The sequence below is a fragment of the Polypterus senegalus genome, chromosome 15, assembly GCF_016835505.1.
Source record: "Polypterus senegalus isolate Bchr_013 chromosome 15, ASM1683550v1, whole genome shotgun sequence".
NCBI classification, from domain to species: domain Eukaryota; kingdom Metazoa; phylum Chordata; class Cladistia; order Polypteriformes; family Polypteridae; genus Polypterus; species Polypterus senegalus.
The window spans coordinates 62558623-62584199 of NC_053168.1; the positions used below are offsets into that span (position 1 = coordinate 62558623).

General features: G+C 38.2%; 1 protein-coding gene across 1 annotated transcript in view; it reads left to right on the forward strand.

Annotated features, from left to right (window-relative positions):
* The window catches only part of thsd7aa (thrombospondin, type I, domain containing 7Aa), a 455572-nt gene that overhangs the window by 300049 nt on the left and 129946 nt on the right, over positions 1-25577 (forward strand). The gene's annotated exons all lie outside the window — the stretch shown is intronic.

The following is a 25577-nucleotide window of genomic DNA, read 5'->3' on the forward strand; positions in this document are numbered from 1 at the left end:
CTGATCTATTAGCTGGACTGGAATAATCACAGGAACAGTGGAAATAAATAAATAATCAACATAACTTTTAATAGTAATCTTTTCAAAACTCAGTATTAATGAATTACCTCTCCTTCATAATGGTTGCAAATTTTGAAAAAGTCAAATTTGAATAAATCTAAGCAAAAGTACCCAAGAATGTTATAAAAAAAAAATAATGATTGTAAATGCATCACTTGAGAGAAAATTACTAAAGCAAACGGGCCTTTCCAAAGTGACAATGCCAATCCTAGGTACAGAGTCTTTGGTACAGAGCTGCCCCTGACACTGTACAGCTTTACTGTATTGATTATATTTCATTTCATCAGTTAAAACATATGACACATTGGTTTAATATATATTGTTCATTAGGGAAGGTTCTTTTCCTGAGTGCCAGCGCAAACCTGGAGATTCTACATTTATTTTTCCAAGTCTTTAAAGTTAGAAGGTTGCTTGTTATTTTTGTTATATTTGAATGTATAAAGCTGATTGTGTGTTTGACAGATTATGCACATATTATTCCCCATTTGTGCATGGGTGAACTATAGGCTGTTGTATTGCAATGGACTCACACCAGAAGCCTTCTTAGTTCACAGATTTGCACTGTTGTAACTGCCAGTGGCCAGCTGCAAAACTGCAACATCTGGATGACAATAGCACTCAGAAGCAGCTTCTTATCACCCTTAGTTAAAGGAGGTTCCCAGCCTTGATTGAGCAGACTGCAAAGTGCTTTCTGGTAATGTTAGTTGAGCTCTCTCTGTTTCTCTCTTTCTTTCACACACAGTCACCACTCTCCTGCAGAGTTCCACCACACCACACTCCAACCTTCCACAGTGGAAAGGCTGACAATTATGCCAAGTGTTTTGCAGTAGACTCCTGCATACCACGAGCCATCTCAGTTTGAAGATTTGCACTGTGGTAAATGGCAGTGGTCAGCCGCAAGCCCACAATGACTAGATTACCATGGCCTTCAGAAGCAGTTTCTTATTAGCCTGAGCTAAAGAAGGCTTCCAACCTTAGCTAAACAGATAGAGCGCTTCCTGGTGATGTCAACTTTGCTCTCTCTTTCTCTGTCACTCATCAACTAACCTATTATCCATCCAAATTGTTTCCCTGAACAAGCAATCAGCCGATTTCTCCATTAAATTCTCCAGGGGCACACTGCGTTTCATTCTCTTGCTACTACAGTCTGCAAAATCTGAGCATCACTGCTTGTTTAAAAAGAAATCTTCTTCCACCACAGACCCTTGATGTGCTTTACCCCAATGAGGCTGATTACGGTTGTGCTGAAAGCAAAGTTGATGATCTTGTTGATCTTATGATTTGCTACATAGTCATAAGCATGTAGACTGTATAGCACTGGTAGCAGCCTTACAGTACACTATTATTGGTGAACAACGTCAAAGAATTGTTGTTGCCAATCTGCACTGACTGGGGCCGTTTTACCAGGAAGTCAATCACACAGCCACATATGGAGCTGCTCACATACATCTTATTAGCATATGCTATGTTTATAAACAATATAATGTCCAAGCTCACTAATCAAGATGAGGAAATTGAAAAAAGAATGACTGGTGTCACTGTTTCCTTTAGAAGCATAAGCTCCCTTGTTGGAATAAGTTCTTAAGTTGCGGCATGTTAAGTAACCAAAAAGATAGAGATATGATATTAAAAGGCGATATCCCTCCCATAGTGATTACAGTGGTAGAAACAAAGAATCACATGAGAGAATTATACTTAGATTTCTTTAATGACAATTTTACGCGGTATAACAGACAAAAGGAAGCCATAGCAAGAAAATATCAAGGTATGATCTTGATCTATAGAGTCTGCCATTTTCGTCACTGCGCTGAAAGGTTTTTCCAGATGGATGACATCTTCCATCCATAGGCTTCAAAGTGTATTGGCAGTAGGTCCATCCTTATATACTGGTTGCTCCACGTGCAGGCTCTTTCTCTGGTCTCCAAACAAGGACAGGAAAGGACTCAACTCAACCTCCAAAAAATACAGTAATAGCACAATGCCTACTTGCAGTTCTCACTCTCCCAACAAGGAAAGAAGATTTTGTGCTGACAGAGGACAGAAGTATACTATTCTGTCTTTTAGGCTGACTATACAATCCTCCAGTTGTCTTTGGCTATCTAGTCCTATGCTTAGCTGGCAATTCTAAATGCTGAGCCCCTGTGTACCATACTTGGTCTGCCTGTATGAATGAATCCATAACAGTGTGCACAGAGACAGTGACATTAAACTTAATATTATAACAAACATATAACAGTCATCCAAAAGAAAAAACACTGCATGATAGGATGAGATGAGACCAAGCAATCACTATTTAATTTCAGAATGTGAAGGTTAAATATTTGCTTTATCAGCTCTTAGCTACTGATGTGCATTTTAAAACTTGAACTATCTGGGAATGATATTCAACTAGATCACACAACACTTCATAAAGAAAAATGAAAAATGCTCACATGATGTTTTAACATGGGATGGCGGGGATGTTGAATGAATTGTGTGAAGGGTTATTCAGGCCTGTGACTCCTGTGACCTGCCAGTTTGAGTATGCCTCGTCCCTTTATCTTACATACAATGCAAGGATGGACGGTATGGTGACGCAGTGGTAGCACTGCTGCCTCGCAGTTACGAGACCCGGGTTCGCTTCATGGTTTCCTCCGGGTGCTCCGGTTTCCTCCCACAGTCCAAAGACAGGCAGGTTAGGTGCATTGGCGATCATAAAATTGTCCCTATTGTGTGCTTGGTGTGTGTGTGTGTGCCCTGTCCAGGGATTTGTTCCTGCCTTGTGCCCTGTGTTGGCTGGGATTGGCTCCAGCAGACCCCTGTAACCCTGTTGACAATGCAAGGACTGTTGTGTGTTGTCCAACTACAGCTCCTGTATTTACTAAATAAGCAGGCCTCTTGTAGAATGCTTAATAGAAAGTGCTGTGTACCTTGGAAAGATTCCCTCTTGAGGGTTTTGAGGGAAAATGGGAATTGTTATAATGGCTCCACATTTCTATTTTATGTCCCCTTTGTTTCTTCATAAAGCATACGACATGTGGATTGTGATTTTTAACACTTCAGTCTGCAGTTTTACAATAAACCCAGTAGGGCACTCATAACAATAAAGCAGCAGTTCTCTTGTAGAAAGCACTCTGTTAAGGTCATAAGCTTGACCCCACTCATTCAAAACACAGCATTGTCTCAGGCATTTACTACTCAAACAGTACTGCTCATAAACATTTGTGCTCTAAAGTTAATCAATAATTGCCACTGTAATTTTGTCCTTTCATTTAGCCCACCTAAAACTCTTGTGTTTGCTGCAGTTTGATCCCAGTGCACTCAATCTAGCATTTGAGTGTATTATGTGCGTGTGTGATTTCATTTTGTGCTTTCTACAAAAGAAAAATATTTGCCTTGTTGTAAAGTGAATAGAAGCTGACAAGGCCTCTACATAATACAGAATCAAACGCAATCAATTTCTGCAAATTCTTAGAGATAATTACTTTTAGTTTTCTTTTATGTTGTCTGAAAATAATGAAAAAGAAAAAAAAACAGAAAATGGCATGTACAAGATCGAGTGCCCTTTGAAGAACAGTCAATTACTTTGCTTAATGGAAATTTAAAAGGCCAAGAAGAGTAAAGGCTTAAGTTAGTCAAGTGAAGATAGTACTTTTTGTACAGTTTTTAAAATAAACATTTGTGTTTTAGATAGATTTTATAATTGTTATAAGCTAGAATCAGTTCTTATACAGTTTAGTTTGGGAAAAAAACATTTTGGGGTTTGTTTCATATTATCTTAACTGTTATTATTTACTTCTTTGGCTGACACCTTTGTCCAAGGCGGCTTACAACATCTGAGATACAATTGGGTATGATTCTTTTGTTTTTCCAACTGGAGCCCAGGCAGGTCAAGCGACTTATCAGTGACTTGTCAGTAGCAGGATATGAACCCACAATCTCAGGGTCTGAACTCCAAAGTCTAAAGTCTTAACTAGTATGCCAAACTGCCTAATTCAGAATAACATTTTAAAATGGTACTTGACTAAAATTTAATGTTTTACAGTTTTAAAAGAGTCCTATATTTTAATCAAAAAACATATATATAAAACAAACAGTTGAATTTACTTTGAAATCACAAAAAAGGGCAACCACAATGTCATTTCCAGGCTTTCTGTCCACTTGATTGTGGATGGGGTAGCATCAGCATATCTGTCCACTCACTACAGTAGGACATGTGTTCACAGTTCTGCACAACATGAGAAATTGTTTGGTTAGAAGCACCATAGATACAGTCTGGGCTAGGAATTACCCCCCATGTAATAGGAGAATCCTCACATCTGCCTTGTCCTGTAAAGATTCTGTTGCTGGTTTTCCAAACGTGGAAGGGGCATTTCAAATCCAGGAAGTCTTTCTTTGCTGATTATATGGCTATGAATATCATTGGACATTACTTAAATCGAGGATTCTTCTCATTCCCCCCGTATATTAAACTTCGGGGAAAAATCAAATTGGTGTACATTTACTTTCTAGCCAGCCGGATGAACATTAAAAAGCAGTAACACTTTAGATGAGATACTGCAAAAATGCATCTATTAGTCATTATATGTTTATGTAACAAGATCTTAACAAAGGCTTCTTGTGGTCTTCATAACAAATATAACACTTCAGTTAATAGATCTTTCATATCTGTGCAGTGCAGCATATTGACATTATAGTAAAACTTGAGGGATCTCTAGTCTTATACTAAATATGTCATATCAGGGGAAATGTGTCACCTCAGACCACTCCCAAGTGAAGTTTTGTTAGTAGGTCACATTGCAAGGATGAACAAACACTTTTACTGTTGATTTATAAGTATTACATAAATCCAAAGAAGTCTTTATTAAGGTTTTGTTACATAAGAGTAAATGAGTAATAGATGCATTTTGCAGTATCTAAACTTAAGTGTTACAAAAAAAACTGAGCATACTACTATGTGGAAATGGTGCTACCCTTAATTTTCTAAAGTATTCTGGTTGACTTGATGAATTAAAACTGGAGTCTGAATTAATGATGCAAATGATGGGTTTTGTAGAGAGATCATTTATTTACACAACTAATTATAATAAAGCCAGTGCCATATGTTATTTCATGAAAGATGTGCAATCAATAATGTAACATTTGAAAGCCATGGAGAGTGCCTGCGAAGTGCACCTTGGCCTCGTGACTTATAGGGTCGGAACTATAAACAAAAAGAGTGCTAGTTCAATAACCATGACGGATTCAATGCCTGACCCTGAATCAATCACCTAACCTGCTGATGTGACTTACATGTCTCTTTTGATAAAAGCATCAAGTAAATGATGTGCCACTTTCTCATTTTATTAAAAAGGAATTGGAACAATTTATTTTTTTAAATGCATGGATAGGATAGCACATAAAAAAATTTAAAATGACAATATATGATACAATTATAAAATTTATAAAATAATATTATTTCAAATCCAGTTAATTTAAATCTGTTGAAGCCTTTTCTAACAGCTTTGGCCATACTGCAGAACCATTCCTGGAAAGGGATATCAATTCATATCATTATAAAATCAAGCAAAAAATTGAGCAAAAAAAGTTTCAACATAAAACTAGGTAAATTAATATGTTATCAGTGATTATTTCTTAATTAATGTCAAACCTTTTTGCATTATTTATGTTAATTGATTCATATTTAAATACATTTACTTTGGTGTTAGCCTTTATAAATATCAGAATAAAAATACAATATTTTCCCAGGTAATTAAAATGACTTCAGTGGCTTGAAGATATAACCTATTCTTCCATCCATCCACCCATTTTCATTGCTTCTTTAATCTCGTTCAAGGTCATATATATTATGATTTGGAGCAGTTTGTTAATTCTATTTTTCTTCAGTGGAATTTTTCTTCTGCTTTTTTGTGGGTCTTTGGAAGGCTTTAACCTCAGGGAATATTAATACGTGAATATTAATAATTTAGTTATGAACCAGTGAAAATTCTTTTATCATTAATTCTTAAGTGAGATATGTTACCATTTTGTGGTCTCAGCATTTTGTTGCTAGGATAGTGTTGCAAGGGCCTGCCATCCAGAAGATACAACTCATATTGTGGATGCTCAGGTGCAGGATTTAAAAGTCTGAATCCAACAGTCAAGCAACTTCAGTGTGAGCCTTTGAGGTGAACGCCTTTTGATTTTTAACTCACATCAATTCTTGTTTCTGTTTCAGTTAACAGTTTCGTGTCTAGATTTTGGCAACAGCTCATCTACATGTTATTGTACAGTTTTGAATCAAAGTTTACATAACAGCTCACTTTCAGGTTATTATACAGTTTCTAGATGTTGGCCTCCAGGTTGTTGTATGGTTTCAAGTCTAGATTTTAACAAAAGCTTGTCATGAGGTTATATTAGTTTTACACTTGGCTTTGAAAATGGTTCTCTAAATTTTGGTATCAACCCTGGCTTGAATTTTCTGACTAAATGCATTTCTGCAAGTCTGGCTACCCTGTTTCCTGCAAGTGGCAACTTTCCTGCTTGCTACCAGGCAATTCAGGGGGGTATTGTCTGGAATTAAAACTGTAGGTGGATTTGACTAGCTGTGTTCCAGCAGAGTACCCTGGATAACATGACTGGTATAACAATGGGGTCCTAAGCACATCCTGGCAGCATTGTGTTAAAATAAAAAAACCTTGCATTTCATTGCAGGACACACTTATTTACACATCAACACTTCATCACATTGGGCCAGTTTAGAGGTGTCAATCATACCAAGCTACAATACTTTTGGGCATGTGAGGCACAGTGGATTACCCAGGAGAGTAGCCCATTAGGACACAGGAAGAATGTTCCATCTACATATAGTCAGTGACCAGACATGAGACTCAGACCCCAAATCTGGGAGTCAGAGGGTGCAGTGCTAATCAATCCATCATCATGCCTCCCCCCTTTGTGGTATATTTTTTGAAACCTTAGGTACTGTATATTTACTTTAGAAAATGTGTAGAAAAATTCAAAATCAAATTTACTATAATATCAGCATCATATCTAGCTTTTTGCATACTTAAGCAACAGAATATGCACATCAGATTCCATTTTTTAATTTTTTTTGTATAGCACTCTTCACTGAGTTCAGGCACAGAGGTTTGTGACAAGTTCTCAAGTAAAATGTATAGAATCTTTAGTTAATTTTATATATAAACATCTATGCATGGAAGTGTGTGTGCCTTTCCAGCCGGCCCAGAAGTGCGAGGCTACAGAAATTAATCTCAAACAGCCGGCAAGACAGCCTCAGGTTAGCGAGTTAGAGACAAACTCGCTTACCCGCTGACAAACAAGGTTGGCGAGCATATCAGCGTAACGAAACCGCTGACTCTGCATTTCAATTTTTTTTCTGACAATTTCAACATTTCTAGGAGCCCAGGCTTTTTACAGCACGGGCTTACACAGCTAGTATATAATAATCTTGTGCAATCTATTACAAGTAAATATATATGTAAAGCTATAACAGAATGAATTATTAAACAAAAGGAAAAAGTATTGATTGTGACTTAGGTGTTGACTAAATGAAACTTAAAGCTGAAAGTGTAAGAGATCTCTTCCTTTTCTTAGAGTAACTACCAACGTAATTTTCCATGGTTAAATGAGGTAAATAAGTAACAAACACCCCTCCAGGAAGTGGGGAAAACTGTTTGGAAACCCCATATACCTCTCCTATGAAGCTGTGCTAAGATCAATAGGACAATCTGCAAAACATGCCTCTTATTGAAGCAGTGTTCCGAATAATTGGAGAATCGACATGAGTCAGAAATTACTGGTGATGTTAGTTGATAGTATACTTTGCATAATGAGTGCATCCGACACAAAATAGTCTGAATTTAATACTATACATCCAAGTTCTTGATGACTATTACAGCAGCTCCGGTGATAGATGCATCAAGCCATTTTTATTTTCAGAATAAACAATGTTTCATAGATAGTCCAACATAATACAATCAAAGGACATTATCACAGAACTTCTTATGGGATGGCTCTCCACATGCCAAATCTGATTCAGAACCGTAATTTTCACAGCATGGTAAAGCCATTGACTGAGGTGATGATGATGAGCATCTTGTTAAAAACATCACTAATTATGCTTTCAATTTTTTTTTTTTAGTTCAGTCAAATTCAGTTGGATTCTTTTCCATTTAGTTTATTGTCTATACACTCTACAGTGCAATGAAAAGTATTTGGTACTAGTCCTGCTGATGTCGAAACATTTTTTAATTTCATTTTAACCAATTACATATGACATTTATGAAGATAGTCTTAAGAACACTAGATTCTTAACTGTGACAAGCAAATTTTTTTGTTTAGCTCTTTGCACCCAACTGCAGTATTTTTAGATGTTTGTTTCAGCTTTCTGTCATTGCTAGGCATGTAACATGGCTCTCCCCATGCTGCTCATAATGCACATCAGCATTCACGGTGACACTGTGTAGTACTGACGAGGAAATGGAAGATCAATAACTCTTGAGAATTTTAACATATTCTAATGCAATCTTTATTGTTATTTTTCCCTACTTTACTGCTGAATAGATAATAAAAGGGGAAAAAGTAAAACCCATTGTTGGACTGAAAATGTAAAATCCATTGCTGAAATAAATAAATGAGAATAATAGAAAAGCAAAACAGTACAATAGCAAAGACAACAGGAAAGTAGAAACAACTGTGAACATTAACAAGCCATCTTGCAGTGCTTCAGTATTTTGTGTGACCTGTGGCCCAAAGACCCAATGAGCCTGTGAGTATGTAGTGGTCTAATATCTATCTATCTATCTATCTATCTATCTATCTATCTATCTATCTATCTATCTATCTATCTATCTATCTATCTATCTATCTATCTATTTACTTTGTTATTTAGCTTTTGATGTTCAATTAAGGTGCAAAGTATTTCTTAGGCAAACAAGCACATAAAAATGCAGATGGAACTTATTTTTGTACACAATTTTTAGTCGTCTTGTTTTGACTTTGAAGATCCTGGTGATGATTCATGGCTGTTTAAAATAAAGATAGACTTACTGGCAACCATTTAAAGAGATTTTACTTATAATCCTAATTATTTTTTTATTTTTACATTTTCATTGTATTCTGTAAATGAAAAATTCTCATTAAAATATAATAACTGGGAAATGAATATATACACGGTTTCATATGTTTTGCTTGTTGATTCTTCAAGATTAACTAAGCTCATAAAACTTGCAGCACATGGTTGTTAGAGAGAAATTCCCGGTGTGGTAATGAATGTTGGGAAGCAGATCCTAGCAAGCACTGTAAAGCTTCATCTTTAAACCTGTAACGATGTTAGCTTTAATAGTTTTCATTAAATATTCAAATAACTACTTTCTTATGAAATGTATACATAATATAAGTTAAACTAGCCTAAGAATAAAGAGACACTCCATAAGTAATTTCGCCCTTAGATCTGAATAATGTCATATTTTGACAGTATGAAAACTGACTTATATCACATTTTGTGATTAGTAATTATATATATGATCATGATCTTTACCCAGTTTCTACATGGTGAAATACAGTCTTGAATTGAATTATCAAAACCTTAAAATGTGCAGGCTGCGTTAATCAGTGAATCTGAAATGTCTCCCACAATGGAAAAAGAAAGTTCATAAAGTGGGTGGGTGTATGAATTGTATTCGTTCCCTTTGATGTTTAATACAATCTTCGCCAAGTACTCTACCTCTTATAGTGATGTCTAAACATAATGAATAGACCAGTAGAAATACTAAGACATAAGAAGTATGATGAAACACACTCTTAAAAATAATGGTTCTTTAATGGCACTATATGGTTCTTTACTGGGAGGTGTTGTTCCTTGTAAAACTATTGCCTGGCAAAGCACCATTTCATTCTGGGGAGGGTTCTTTGCATATGGCGTTGGTTTTTTGTGCTTTGAAAAATATCATAATATGTATAAAAAAATGAAATCTTTAATGTACGGTGAGCTACCTCGCAGGACACTAACAGATTAAGATTTGATTTAGCTTGTGCTTTTGTATGCAGCATGAAACCCTTTAAAATCATGAGCCACTGGTATTTCACAAATCTGTTTCCATCTGTTCATGAATATTTACTGTATGGAGCCTGTTATGGATCTAAATAAATAAAGGTTCTTTTAGGAACCTTCATATGAATGAGTCTTTTGGGAAACAAAAATTGTTCCCTTTTGACATCATTCTGAAGAACCACCCTGGCACCTTTATTTTTAAAAGTGTAGACAGTCCAGTTTATTGAGGCTCACTTTGTTAGATACAGTAATACTGAAGTTGTCCCAGTCTACGCTAAAATAAATGGCTTAAATAAGCCAGAAGTTACATGACCTGTTCTTTTTCCCAGATGACCATGATCCTATGTCTAGAAAAGTGCTTTCTGTATTCCATCTGGAATGTGCTCGCCATTAATTTCTACTGGCGTCCTCAAGTATTTGAGTTATTATTTAATTGACAAAATGCTACCATATACATTTTATGAAAGCATTTAACAATTTTTAACATCTTAATTAGGTCACCCATCTCCAAAGAATTTGTTAACACTGACATTTTTGCTTGTTGCAGAATCACAATCTTTAACAGACAAAAAGTATGAAACAATAATGAGACCATATTGTTAACAAACATGTTAGGCACTCTGTCTGCTAAGAGACACAAAAACAAAACACTCATCTTTAGACTTGACACAAAATTTAATCCAATTAAATCTCATAATACAAAAGACTGCCAGTTCAATATGTGGCCTTTTATCCTGTATAGTATGACATTACCACATTACTGAAATGAAACACAAAGCAAATGAAAACATCTTTTGTAAAAAGCAGTGGATTTAAAAATCTGATGAAAACAACTTGAACTATTGTATAACATGCCAAACGGAAGGCACTTTAGCAGAACCGTTATTAACCATCTGCATAATGATGTGAAAGTTGTCAATGCACAACATAGACATCACTGTACCTGGATGTTGGTTGGGACCGCAGGTTAAGTGTTTTGCACACACACTTTATTTAGTGAGTCATCTTCAGAAGAGCATGATGAATAGCAACGTTGTTTCATAAATGTATCACTGCATCAACAGGCTTGTTTTCAAATTGAACTCTACTGAGGCTTCCAAAGTAGAAACATATCGTAGTGGAGCAGTTCTCATGATATACTCAAACCCAACTGGGAGCAGCAAGCTGCAGTTACTGCACTTCTCACGAGCCATGGATGAGAGAACAAGTGCTCGAGTCATGGATATGCCTTCCACTGATACTGATTCAAAAATAGGGTAAATTACAGCAAGAAAGAAGGATACAGCAGTGATTCACACTTTGTTCTCAACAGCAGGACTCTAACTTGGTGGAGAGAGAAAGAGAGAGGCTAAAATTCTCTTTTCTTGTTTTTCTGATAAAGTCATTTGTCTGCTTCTACTATGTTTATACCCAGTGACTGAGTGTTTTTTTACTGCAGGGTATACTGTGGAGAGGTCTCGGCTTCAAGCAGAGTGTTGACACTCTCATTTTTCTTAAAAGGAAATATAACATTTCTGACGAGGCTGATATATTGGAAGGACTGGGGGAGCAGATGTGCACAGGTCACTGTCTTCCCCGGAGTGCTAGATGGCAGCTCCCCTGGGTTGTAGCGGCACCTCAGATTCCTGCAGGGCTTCATGGGTGTTCACTGAAGCCCTGTTGGGTTCTGTGGGTGGTGCCAGGGGGAGCTGTGGAGGTTACACTGGGCTTTCAGCACACCGGGGAGTGATTCCAGATCCGGCTAACAAGATCTGAATCACTCACTTCACTTGGAGAGCCGGAGTCAGGAGGAAGAGGGATGAATCTTGTCAGTGGAGGAGTGGGAGTCAAAAGGAGAGGAAGAAAAAAGAGAAAACAAAGTGCTGTGTGCTGTTTATGGTACTGTGCTGTAGGGAGTACGAAAGAAAAGTGCTTCCCCTTGAAAATAAAATGTGTGTGTTGCAAAGACTTGTGCCTAGAGCAGGGGTCCCCAACTCTGGACCTGGAGGGCCCCACTGACTGCAAGATTTCATTGTAACCCTTTCCTTAATTATTGACCTTTTTTTGCTGCTAACTAACTTCTTTTGCATTAATTTTAATTGAGATGTTTTTTAAAGATTTGTTCCCCTTCAATTTCTTTATCGTTCCTCTGAATTGCTTCATTTTCTTTCCTTAAATGGCACCCAAACAAAAATAAAATATGAAGTGAGTGAGCCTACAGAAAACCAACTAAGTCAGGGCCTTAAACACCAACCAATTTCGTTCTCACCAATTGCTTAATTAGGCTCTGATTCTTGTTGTTAATCAAACCCGCTCTTTAATTCCATGACTCGTTGCTGCTCTCATTGTGAAAATAGTATACATTTCTGAAATGGTTGATTTTCTCTTTTCTAAGAGCACTGTTAAAATGTTTTGGGGACCTGAGCAGATCAGCATTCCTGAGACCTTCATCTTTCTTTATTTTAAGTTATTGTATGATTGACACAGTTTGCTGGTTATGTTTATTACCTTATTGTATCTCAGGGGTGTGCGTCTTCAAGAGCAAGTTGAATAAAATTAATTCAAAAGAAGTTAATTAGGAGCAAAAACAGGTCACTAATTGAGAAAAAAGTTTAGAATGAAAACCTGCAGCCACTGGGGCCTTGCAGGACTGGAGTTGGGGACCCCTGGCCTAGAATCTGTCTTTGTTGGGGTTGGGAAGTGGATCACCCCCCCACAAGTTGGCCACATATTATAAGTTTTTCATAGATTCATTCAAGGCCCACAGCTAACATGTCAGTAAGGCATTCAAGATGGAAATTATGTGACAGCCATTGTTAGAGCAATGGTTGATGTTTGTGTGGAGATGGATCAGAACATTAGAATGATTTTGACACGAACAGGCCATTCATCTCAAGAAAACCTGTCACATTTCTCCAAAGGTTCATCAAGTCAAGTTTTGAAGGTGCCTAGGTCATACTGTCACCTGTTAATCTCCTCTTATTTGAGCTGGAAAGATTCATCTCCTTCACTCTCTATCTTTATCTTACAGTCTGTGATTTAGGTATTCGCTCTCCCCCAGACTTCCTATAGCACTGCTATGTGTTTTTGTAATATCAATAATAATAATTCTTTGCATTTATAAAGCGCTTTTCTCACTACTCAAAGCACTCAGCAATTGCAGGTTAAGAGCCTTGCTCAAGGGCCCAACAGAGCAGAGTCCCTTTTGGTATTTACGGGATTTGAACCGGCAACCTTCCGATTGCCAGTGCAGATCCCTAGTCTCAGAGCCACCACTCCACCTATCAAGGCCAAAACCGCACACAGTACTCCAAAAGAAGGCTCACAAATGTGTTACATAGCTTAAGCAAAACCTTCCTTCACTTGTCTCTGCACATCTGGTTGTGTAATATAACAGCTCTCATGGCCTTTTGACTTTAATTTGTGTTTTTCAGAGGGCATAAGGACTCTTCAGCCAAATGTGAGATTGCAGGATTGTTTTAAAAATTAAAAAGGAAAAAATACAATCTTTAACTGGTGATATGTTTGTTCTAAAAGAAAGGCTGACTTTATCATGTGGTAGATGGACTGGGGGTAAAGTTAATGTTTCTATAGTGTGTTTTATAAACAAAAGTCACACTAGTTGAGTTTTCTATTGTAAGGAACAGATTAGATTTGGACATTGCAAAGTAAGGAAGCAAAACCCTTGGACATGCTAAACAAAAAAGAACGATCTAGGATTTGGTGAGCCTGAAAACTGCTTTATTTGAGCACATTTCATGCAATGTAACAATATCTCTTTACACTTTCACACTGGGAAAACATGTAATATTCACACAGACAATGACAGGACTGTGGTTAAATATCCAGTATCTTGTAACTGTGAAACAGAAGTGCAAACTACTGTATCACCCCAAAAACCAAAAATATCAAATTAAAAAAATGTAACGCTGGAGCCTGTTAAGACCTACATAAGAACACATGAAATTTAACAAACAAGTGGAGACCATTCAGTCCATCAGTCTCAGTCGTTTAGCTACAATAATAACCAAGATCTCTCAGTATTTATCCAGATACTTCTTAAAGGTTGTCTTTCATATTTAACTACATGAGTTTGTAGTTTGTTCCAGATTCCCACAAGTATTTGCATAAAGAAGTGATTTCTGTCTTCAGTCTTAAATAAACTTCCCCCAAATTTCCACTGTTGTGCACAAATATGCAATTTACAATTTAGTGGAAAGGAATAAGCTGATCCTCCCTGCGTGGAGTTTGCATGTTCTCCCCGTGTCTGCATGGGTTTCCTCCGGGTACGCCGGTTTCCTCCCAGAGTCCAAAGACATGCAGGTTAGATGCATTGGCAATCCTAAATTGTCCCTAGTGTGTGCTTGATGTGTGTGTGTGTGTGTGCCCCCTGCGGTGGGCTGGCGCCCTACCCGGGGTTTGTTTCCTGCCTTGTGCCTTGTGTTGGCTCCAGCAGACCCCCGTGACCCTGTAGTTACGATATAGCAGGTTGGATAATGGATGGATGGATGGAAAAAGCTGAGTCAACTTTTTGATATGGACATGGATTAAGACCCCACACAGTCTCCTTTGATTCTCTGAGCCTGTCAGGGTACAATATGTTCTTACAGTAAATCCTGGGAATTTACGAGTAGGTTAGTCTCCTCTGTACAGCTTAAGTAAATACTGTAACATACCCATCTCAGAGACAGAATGCTATTATTTTAATTATATTCTTTTAATTATAAGCAGACTTAACACTTCATAACAAACGATCAGCTTAAAACAGACAAGATTGAATACAGAAGTGCCCTGTCTTTGTTATATTATTTTTGAAAGACATCCGTGATTGCTAGTTTCTATTGCATATTATCTTTTAATTAAGAAGAATACATACTTTAATGCAATTATTTAGAATTCTGAAACAGAAAAGACTGAAGAAGCACAATTTAAACACAGATTTAAAAACTAATTTATCGAAAATATGCTTTACATCCATTCAAATGTTGTTTGCTGTTTTGGTGTGGTTGAAAATATAACTTACTATTTCTTTAAATCATGTAGCATCTCATAAAACAAATAATTTACATATGTTTAGATTTCCAATAACCAACAACTGACTCTGTTACAAATATACTCAGCAATCGAGTTTCTTACCTGCTTATCCAGTTCAGGGTCATGGGGAGATACTGCATACCTCAGCAGCATAGGGCAAAGGAACCAACCTTGAACAGGGCACTAGCTCACTTCAGGGCACTCACTCACACCTATACTCACTCATGCAGCAACAACAGCATGATTTTTATGTACTGGATTTTTAACCATTATATCCACCTGTGTCATAATACAGTAAATATGTATTACAGTAAGAAAAAAATTGGTTGCACAGTTCTTTTTAGTATTCCTAGATATTTTTTAATCATGAATATACAGTGAGTTGCTACTTTTTAAAGGCTTATAGTAAAAATCAGAGAGACATTTATTTACGCTGTGATTTTTCTCAATGCATATAGAGATGCTGAATCACCCTATCTAGTCTTGCCAGCTGTGGTAAACACAAAGAGCAGACTTTTCATTTTCTTTTTCCATTTTTGGTTCACTGACTTCCATTTTGCTTTTGATTTACTTCTGTGGTGTTTTTTTTAGTTTCATTTATCTGAACAAATTTTGCCCCTTACTTTAACCACTACAGTTTCAGTTTCATTGAAATTAATGAAGGTGGTTGTCACCTGTGATTTCCTCATTATACACCAGCAGCTGTATATGTGTAGGAAAGTAATATATTTCGCAATATACTAATAACATTAAAATGCAGTTTGCCTTATGAAAGTCATAGTTTTTTGAAAAAAAAGCAATGTAACATAAATGCTAACCTGCAGCACAGGGCACAAGTCAGAAACCGAGCCAGGGTGCCAGTCCATCACAGATCACACTGATGGCACACATCCATACTTTCACTGACAAAACATCAATTTGGATTTACCAGTTAAGCTAATGTACACTGTGGCAGACGGCTGGGGGTGGTACCCAGTCGGGTTGCCCAGGAGGACTGGAGGAGGGCTTGTGCCTCCTCCAGACCACGAGGGGGCGACCGCCCTGTTTGCACTGGGGACCCCTGTGCCTGGAGAGCCCTGGACCTTAGCACTTCTGCCACACCAGGAAGTGCTGGGGGGAAGAAGACTGGGGACACCCGGTGGGCTTCTGGGTGCATAGCCGGCACTTCCGCCACGCAGGGGAGTGTCTGCGGAGGAGTGTCGGGAAGCAGCTGGAGCCCATCCGGGCTTGTATAAAAGGGGCCGCCTCCCTTCATTCGATGAATAGAGTCGGGCGAGGAGTGGACGAAGTCTTGTTGAAGAAGAGTGGAGGCGGCCCGAAGAAGGCAGGCACTGGAAGGAGAGGCCTGGACTTTGGGATTCGGTGCAGAGGTACTGGGTTGTGCACAAAGTAAAACTGTAAATAGTGTAAATAAAGATGTGTGTGTTGGGTGTTGTTCCACAACACTTTATTCTGGATGATGAAGGATAAACTATGGTACCTTGATAAAAAAAACACATGCAGATGTACGGAAAGCATTCCAAGCTCCACATAGACAATGACCAGACATGGATCCAAGATTCAGAAGCACTAAGCACTGTGTTACTATGCCACCTGTGAAAAAAAGGTTCAAAGTTACAATATAAAATGAATAATTTTATTTAACGATCATTTGCCTTGGAATACTTTTGAGATCTTACATTTAGTTATGTAAAGTCACATATACACACACATATATATATTGTGGACCACTAGGGGGTGTACCAGCCTCCCTACCCAACACAGAGAGACGCAAGACACAAGTTCTGTCCAGCACACACATTTTATTCCAAGTGGAGAAGTGCTTTTTCATTGTTCCCCACTACAGAGCACAGTACAGAAGCTGCCTAAACACAGCTTTTTCTTCCTTCTCTCTTTCTCTGCCACCTTCACTCCTCTCCCTGCAAGCTTTGTCCACCTCCTTCCAAATCTGGCTCCTCAAATGGAGTGAAGCGGCACCCGCAAATGTTCCTTGTGCTCCAAGACATTCTTCTGGCAGCACTTCTAGGTGTGGTGAAGTGCTGCAACTCAGGGCTCAGCAAACTGTCCGGGAGCCCAAATGTGAGCTAGGGGGGTTGCCCTCTAGTGTTTCTTGGGGAGGTATTGCAATTAATATCCCCTCTTCCCTTGGTCCTTCTATCACAGGGGCATCCTGGCAGTCCCCACTGCTCCAAAAAATTAAAGGAACACTTTTTAATCAGAGTATAGCATCAAGTCAGTGAAACATTTGAGCTACGGATCTGGTCAGTTAAGTAGCAGAGGGAGTTGTTAATCAGTTTCAGATGCTTTGGTGTTAATGAAATTAACAACAGGTGCACTAGAGGGGCAACAATGAGATGACCCCCAAAACAGGAATGGTTTGACAGGTGGATGGTCACTGACATTTTTCCCTCCTCATCTTTTTTGACAGTTTTTTCACTAGTTTTGCATTTGGCTACGGTCAGTGTCACTACTGAAAGCATGAGGCGATACTTGGACCTTACAGAGGTTGCACAGGTAGTCCAACTTCCATTGCCAGAAGATTTGCTATGTCTCCCAGCAAAGTCTGAAGCAGTTACTCTAGGAGAGCTAGTCAGAGCCGTAGAAGGTCCTTAACCCCTCAGCAGGGCCAGCATCTGCTCCTTTGGGCAAGGAGGAACAGGATGAGCACTGCCAGAGCCCTACAAAATGACCTCCAGCAGGCCACTGGTGTGAATGTCTCAGACCAAACAATCAAAAACAGACTTCATGAGGGTGGCCTGAGGGCTCGACATCCTCTAGTGAGCCCTGTACTCACTGCCGGCACCATGGAGCTTGATTGGCATTTGCCATATAATACCAGAATTGGCAGGTTCACCACTGGCACTCTATGCTTTTCACAGATGAGAACAGGTTCACCCTGAGCACATGTGACAGACATGAAAGGGTCTGGAGAAGCCGTAGAGAACATTATGCTGCCTGTAACATCGTTCAGCATGACCGGTTTGGTGGTGGGTCAGTGATGGTCTGGGGAGGCATATCCATAGAGGGATGCACAGACATCTACAGGCTAGACAACGGCACCTTGACTGCCATTAGGTATTGGAATAAAATCCTTGGACCCATTGTCAGACCCTATGCCTGTGCAGTGGGTCCTGAGATCCTCCTGGTGCACGACAACGCCTGGCTTCATGTGGTGAGAGTATGCAGGCAGTTCCTGGAGGATGAAGGAATCGATACCATTGACTGGCCCCCACACTTACCTGACCTAAATCTAATAGAGCACTTCTGGGACATTATGTTTCGGTTCATCCGACACTGCCAGGTTGCACCTCAGACTGTCCAGAAGCTCAGTGATGCCCTGGTCCAGATCTGGGAGGAGACCCCTAGATGACACCTTCTTTAATATGTAAAGCACTTTGAGCTACTGTTTGTATGAAAATGTGCTATATAAATAAATGTTGTTGTTGTTATCTCATTAGAAGCATGCCCCAACATTTTCAGGCACGCATACAAGCACGTGGGGGCCATACAAACTACTGAGTATGATGCTTGAGTTGGTGAAATTTAATTTTTTGGCAAAATGGACTAGCCTGCCGCATCATTTTTTCACTTTGATTTTCGGGGAGTCTTTGCATTTGGCCCCCTGTAGGTTGATAAGTTTTATTTCCATTAAACAATGTGACATCCTTTCGTTCCTAACACATTACCCAGTCCACATCAGCAGAGATATCCAGCATGATTTTTTTCCCATTGAGATCTGATGTGTTTTCAAAGTGTTTCTTTAATTTTTTTGAGCAATTTTATATATATATATATATATATATATATATATATATATATATATATATATATATATATATATATATATATATATATCTGGTTAGTTTTGTAGTAAAATCCCTTCCCGCTATTGGAAAGCAATACAGGTTTTATGCATGGAATGAAATAGTGTACCTGGAGAGGCACCTGAGAGTTACATTTTCTGTGAGCACCAACTAAGAACTACTTTATGGTAGGCTGAGGTGACACCAGAAGTATTCCCAGGAATGGCCACTTAAGCACTACTATCTCTTCAGTTATGCAAACTTGGATTGATCAGGGAAGTTAGCAGGCCAGAAGGAGGAGGAGAAGGAAACATGTTTAATTTCAAAAGAAAGTCAGGAGGTGAGATGCAATGTGTCTGAAGGGGCTAGATAGCCTACCATTTATTTAGAAAGCCTCAGAGAAGCAGAAACACACTTGTGCTTTTTATTGTTTCCTTTTCCTTTATGCTGCTCCAATTTACTTCCCTTAATATTTGAGCTGAGTAAATTCCCTTCCTGATATTTTCTGCACTGTTTGGTCCATTCAATGTTTTTATTTTAATATATCAGCATCAAAGTATTACATTAAATGATAGCTACTATATATTTGCATAAAATAAAAGTTTTTGTTTGGTGTCATCCTTGGATGCCTGAGGCTGTGCTTCACAAGCAGTAATGCAGTTTTTTCAGATTTTTTATTTTATATGAGATATCCTGTATCTCTTAGTTTCACAAACAAAATGTATTTCAACTATTTATGAAATACACAGTAATTCAATATACACCAAGAACATCACAATTCAACTGAAAATTGTTCATCATTCACATATAGCATATTTTATCAAAAACTACCTTAAACGTATTCAGGGCAAAGTCTGACCTATGAGTGATGGCATCAAGCATCTGCATGTTTTGGTAATGCCCTACTCTTAAACCTTATTCTTCTTTCGGCTGTCCCCATTAGGAGTTGCCACAGCGGATCATCTTCTTCCATATCTTTCTGTCCTCTACATCTTGTTCTGTTACACCCATCACCTGCATGTCCTCTCTCACCCCATCCATAAACCTTCTCTTAGGCCTTCCTCTTTTCCTCTTGCCTGACAGCTCTATTCTTAGCATCCTTTTCCCAAAATACTCAGCATCTCTCCAAACCAACACAATCTCACCTCTTTGATTTTGTCTCCCAACCGTCTAACTTGAACTGATCCTCTAATGTTCTCATTTCTAATCCTGTCCATCCTCATCACACCCAATGCAAATCTTAGCATCTTTAACTCTGCCACCTCCAGCTCTGTCTCCTGTTTTTTTTTTTGCCCTACTCTTAAAACCATTTGGGTATCTTTTGGTTAGCCTTGGATATAATATATCTCCTAATCCATTAACATCAGTACCTAGAGTAACACCAGATGGGTTAAAAGTGTGTTATAAAAAACAAATTGGTTCTAATATTCTACATTACTTGTACAATTGCTTATTTTGCTCAAATGAAAAAATCCCAAACCATACTCTATAACTCTGTAAGTAGGAAAGAGATGTTCTAAATTATTAATTAATTAAGTTGGATAAAGAACAAATCAAATTGTTTTTGAAGATCTGTTGAGGATTTTTTCAAAAACTGACAAAAACTCACTAATGTAATTCTAAAATAAAATTTCCAAGCATGCACTTTGCCAAACATTTTTACTTTAGAACATAAAATATAAGAAATTTTACAAATGAGAGGAAACCATTCAGTCTGTCAAGCTCTTTTTTTTTTTTAGCTAATAGCTAATCTGCCCCGATATCCCAATTTATTTATTTATTTTTATTTTCCTGTATAATTTTAAATAAAGTAGCCTTTTAGGTTTGGATGTCTAGTTGTGCCTCTCTGTTAAGATAGATGGTTTTGAAAGTTGAGTTTCTTGAATTGTCTATGAAACATACTGTTGTACTTTCTGTGTTATTTTCATTTGACTGAGTAGTGCTTTGCTATTATGTTTTGCTTCTTAAATAAAGAAATACTAAGTTTAGTGTGAATGGTGTTGGTGTCTGAGATATAGACATTTTTAAATTTACGTGTAACCATCACATAAAGACAGGTTTAGAAATGGTGGGGAGATGGGTAGCAGGGACAGACTTCCCTTATTTGGATTGAGGCCAACAAGTAGAGACATACTTGAATATTTGAATGATATATTTCACAGGAAATATTGCTAACTCAACCAAATAAGAGGTTTATCCATTATGGCGGACAGCTTGGGCCATTTCCCAGCCGGGGGACGCCCCTGTGATGGAAGGACCGTGGGAGAGGACAGGTTCACAGCAATACCTCCCATGGAACATGACCCCAGGATTGTATCACAACCACAGGCTTGAAGCTTGGAAGCTAAATCAATATTATCTAACTAAAGTTCATCTAAGTGTGAAAAATGGAACAAATCAAAATAATATAATAACAAACAAAAACTCATCTCTGTGATGTTCACAAATAATATTATATAATTTATTGTAGCTATTAAAACAATAACTATTAATTTCCTCTAATAAAAATTCATCTTACCTTTTTAAAGTGTATGCATCTCAACATCCTCACAAACAAAACATACGCAGCCTCTGATAATATAACTTTTTATGTTTCTGCAGACAGCCAATTCATCAAGTTAGATGAAACAAAAAGCAGTTTTGTTCTGAGAAGTCTATATTTTTAAGGGGGCACATGCTGTCTGAAAAATAGGGTCTTTTGTCTCCGGCCTAATGGTACCCTAGAAACATGCAAACAGACACACAGCTCAATAAAGGCAGCTGAGGACAAAGCATATTAAAGAAATTAGCGTTTAATGTTGGTTCAACTTGGAATAAAAAGCAGTGATGGAACTACATTAAATCACCAAAAAAGACTCTCTGTTAGAGCAGAAACAAGGGAAAATGTCTTGTCTGACTTTAGGTTTTGTAATTATACCCAGATGGCTTAATTCTGGAAATGTCTAAGGATGGATGGCTTGATGTCTTCCAACAAGCCAGCACTCAAAGTCTAAACCACAAAGATACAACATATAGCAGAACAGGGGATTGTAGCCTTCCCTTTTATCATATTAAACTAGTGGTATTTACTACAAGGGACACAGCATTTTTTTGCCATAGCCAGAAAGTGTAACATATTTTAGACCAGTAGTTGTAACTGTGCATTTTGATTTTTCTCTAGACATTTACATTTCATCAGGCCTTGTTCTGCATCTTATATAGGGTCACATATTCCCAATATTTTGTTATGTAAATGCAAGCTAAATCTTTGTGTAAAATAGCTAAAATAATATACCTGTATATATTTCCATTAGCAATTAAAGCATGAATCACAAAGACATTTTGCTGTGATTATTGATTTTTTATGTTAGGCTTTTGTTGATTAGGGTTAGTGACATGATAATTTATTTCTATTACTTTTGAAAACTGCAGAACCCAATTTTTCATTTTCTACATTCATACCTTAAATGTGCTGGTTATTTTATTTTTACGATGAAGGTGTAATGCAAGGTGCCCACACTTTTTCAGCTTGCAAGCTACTTTTAAAATGACCAGGTTGAAATGTTCTACCTACATTAAAAATTATATATATATATATATCCATCCAACCCACTGAATCTGAACACAGGGTCACAAGGGTCTGCTGGAGCCAATCCCAGCCAACACAGGGCACAAGGCAGGAACCAATCCTGGGCAGGGTGCCAACCCACTGCAGGACACACACAAACACCAAGCACACACTAGGGCCAATTTAGAATCACTAATCCACCTAAACTGCATGTCTTTGGACGGAAACCGGAGCGCCCGGAGGAAACCCACGCAGACACGGGGAGAACATGCAAACTCCACGCAGGAAGGACCCGGGAAGCGAACCCAGGTCTCCTAACTGTGAGGCAGCAGTGCTACCACTGCGCCACCCAATATACAGTATATATTTACTGAGTATACTTTATACATAAAATATATCTTGTTGTACCTTGCATAACTGAATAACCTTTATGGCACAATAACAATTCAATACATTTATGGTCTTAACAGTATTTGGATTTAATAATGTTCATGTGGGAAAAGGCTGACTCGCATAAATAAGTAGAGCCGAATAATGCAGTCGAGGAGGTAGTTCTTGGAAGGATTTCTTATGCTTAATGATCGAGTGACTCACCCAGAATGATGCCTCGGTGTGTCTGCCTTTGCTTTTGAATTCAGCTGAGTGAAAAATGATGGCTGTCAGATTAATTGTGATTTTAGTTCCCTCTCCTTTCTCTTTCTCAGATCGCTTTTCGGAAGGAAGTCAGTTTCGTAATTTTTATGAACAGTTCAAAAGTGCCTTTCCACATTTTCCTTCTTTGGAATAGCAATGATAGATTGACAGATCAGACAAACGCACTTAGATTGTGACATTGTGAGAGAAAAAAACCCTCTTCCAGTTCCACATCCAGCACATAAACAACACATTTTTTTTTATCCCTTCTTTAGTCGATATAAATTGGAAGGCTAACTAGATCAATTAGAAAACCGGAGTTTAGCAGTAGCTCGCGTGTTTGATCGTGCGAGCGGGATGACCAGTGTGTTAGAACAAAACAGATCTCAGACTGGCTGTCCTGTATGTCAATCAAATGTCATAGGGAGGATATATGATAGACTAACGTTTAAAAAAATTTTTTTGAATGCAACGCGATCTGCCTGCACTACCTTTGCGATCTACCAGTCGATCGCAATCGACATCTTGGGCACCCCTGATGTAGTGCAATGCCATCTTGTTATTATTTGTCCGCCACTATTATTTAGTCCTGATGCCACAACTCAGTGGCTGATTGCAGGGAGGTTGAGTCCTGTGATATCATCTCGATATTAACTCTGTATCAACTGGCATCCTGTGAAAGTCCTGCTGATATTCTTTCTAAAATCCTGAGCTTGTGATTAGTTTTGACTCCTGGTTTTCAAACACATTACCTTTGTCTCCTTGCTTTTTGTACTTAATAGCAGCTGAACACCACAGACATTTACATCACATAACAAAAAAATAACCAGTGTAGATCAAACTATCATTTGTAGAGTAGGAACTTTGCAGTGCAAACACATACTTGAAGGCATTTAAAACTGCAATCAGTGTGCAGACCTAATCTTCCAGCACAACCAAAAACTTGTAACATTCATTCAAAAGTGTGATCAAAATATGGAACACTATAAACTTACTGTGTGAAGAATACTGATGACATCATTCAAAAATACAATCACAATGAAATCATTCACAAACTTGTAGTGCAAACAAGAACAGAAGGCATCTTTTAAAAATTCACTTCCAGCCTAGAACTGAACCAAGTTAGGAGTAAAGACATTGACATCCAACACTCACCACATTCTCCCACATTCCCACTGAGTCCTGGTTCACTATCACTCTCATTGCTCTTGTGATGTTCAGGTTCTGGTGAATCTGAGGGATAATAAACATCTGTTGAATTGTAAGAATCTCCAATTTGAACACCATCCATCATGCCATCTTCCATACCTGCTTATCTAGAGCAGACTTGTGGAAAAGCTAAGGTAGGAACAATCCCTGGACAGGACACCAGTCCATTGCAGTGTGAACACACACAGACTAAACATTACCATCCATCCATCCATCCATCCATCTTCCTAACCAACTTATTCAGGGCTGGGGTGAGGGGAAGCTGGAGCCTATCCCAGCAAGCACTGCCCACAAGGCAAGAACAATCTTTGAAACAGCATGTGGCACATGCTTTATTATCCTCAATAGAGGAGGGATGTGTATTGTTTTTTATTAGGCTGGAAGTAAATTTTTAAATGATGTCTTCTGTTCTTGTTTGCACTGTGCAGATTATATAACATTTCTTTTACAGATATTTTTAAACATACTGTAACTGTTGTGACAGCATGACAAAATAGCTCATATTCACAGCCTAAGATGACCAAAACAATTGCAAGCTGATATTTCAACCTTTAAGGCTGCTGCATGCAGTATGTACCACATATGATAGAAATGCATGTCCTAAAAAAATGAAAGAATCACATCAAACTTATTAAGTAAAAAAATAGATTGGTATATATTTATATATAGGCTGTATTGCAGGAGTAAAGTTGGACAGTTTAACATCTGTGGCAGAGCGACGGGCATTAAACAAACTCCTGTCAATCATGAATAATCCACTGCATCCACTGAACAGTGTCATCTCCAGGCAGAGGAGTAGCTTCAGTGACAGACTTTTGACACAGTGTTGCTCCACTGACAGACTGAGGAGATCATTCCTCCCCCACACTATGTGACTCTTCAATTCCACCCGGGGGAGTAAATGCTAACATTAATTTTATTTTAATTTTTTTCATTTTTTCATTTTTATTACTATTTAATTTAATATTGTTTCTTTGTATCAGTATACTGCTGCTGGATTATGTGAATTTCCCCTTGGGATTAATAAAGTATCTATCTATCTATCTATCGTGGAAACGACCTGGACACAGACAGGCGGACATGTTGTAATTCACCATCACATGTTTATTTACACAATTATTTGCAAATGATATGGTCACACAGACCCAGTCCAAAGTGCACAAACCCCAATAATCACACTCAGTCCTGGCCACAAATGCCTTCTTCAGGCCGCCTCCATACCTCTTCTGCCTTGTCCTCCTTCCACCCGACTCCAGCCCCGAATGAATGGAGACGGCCC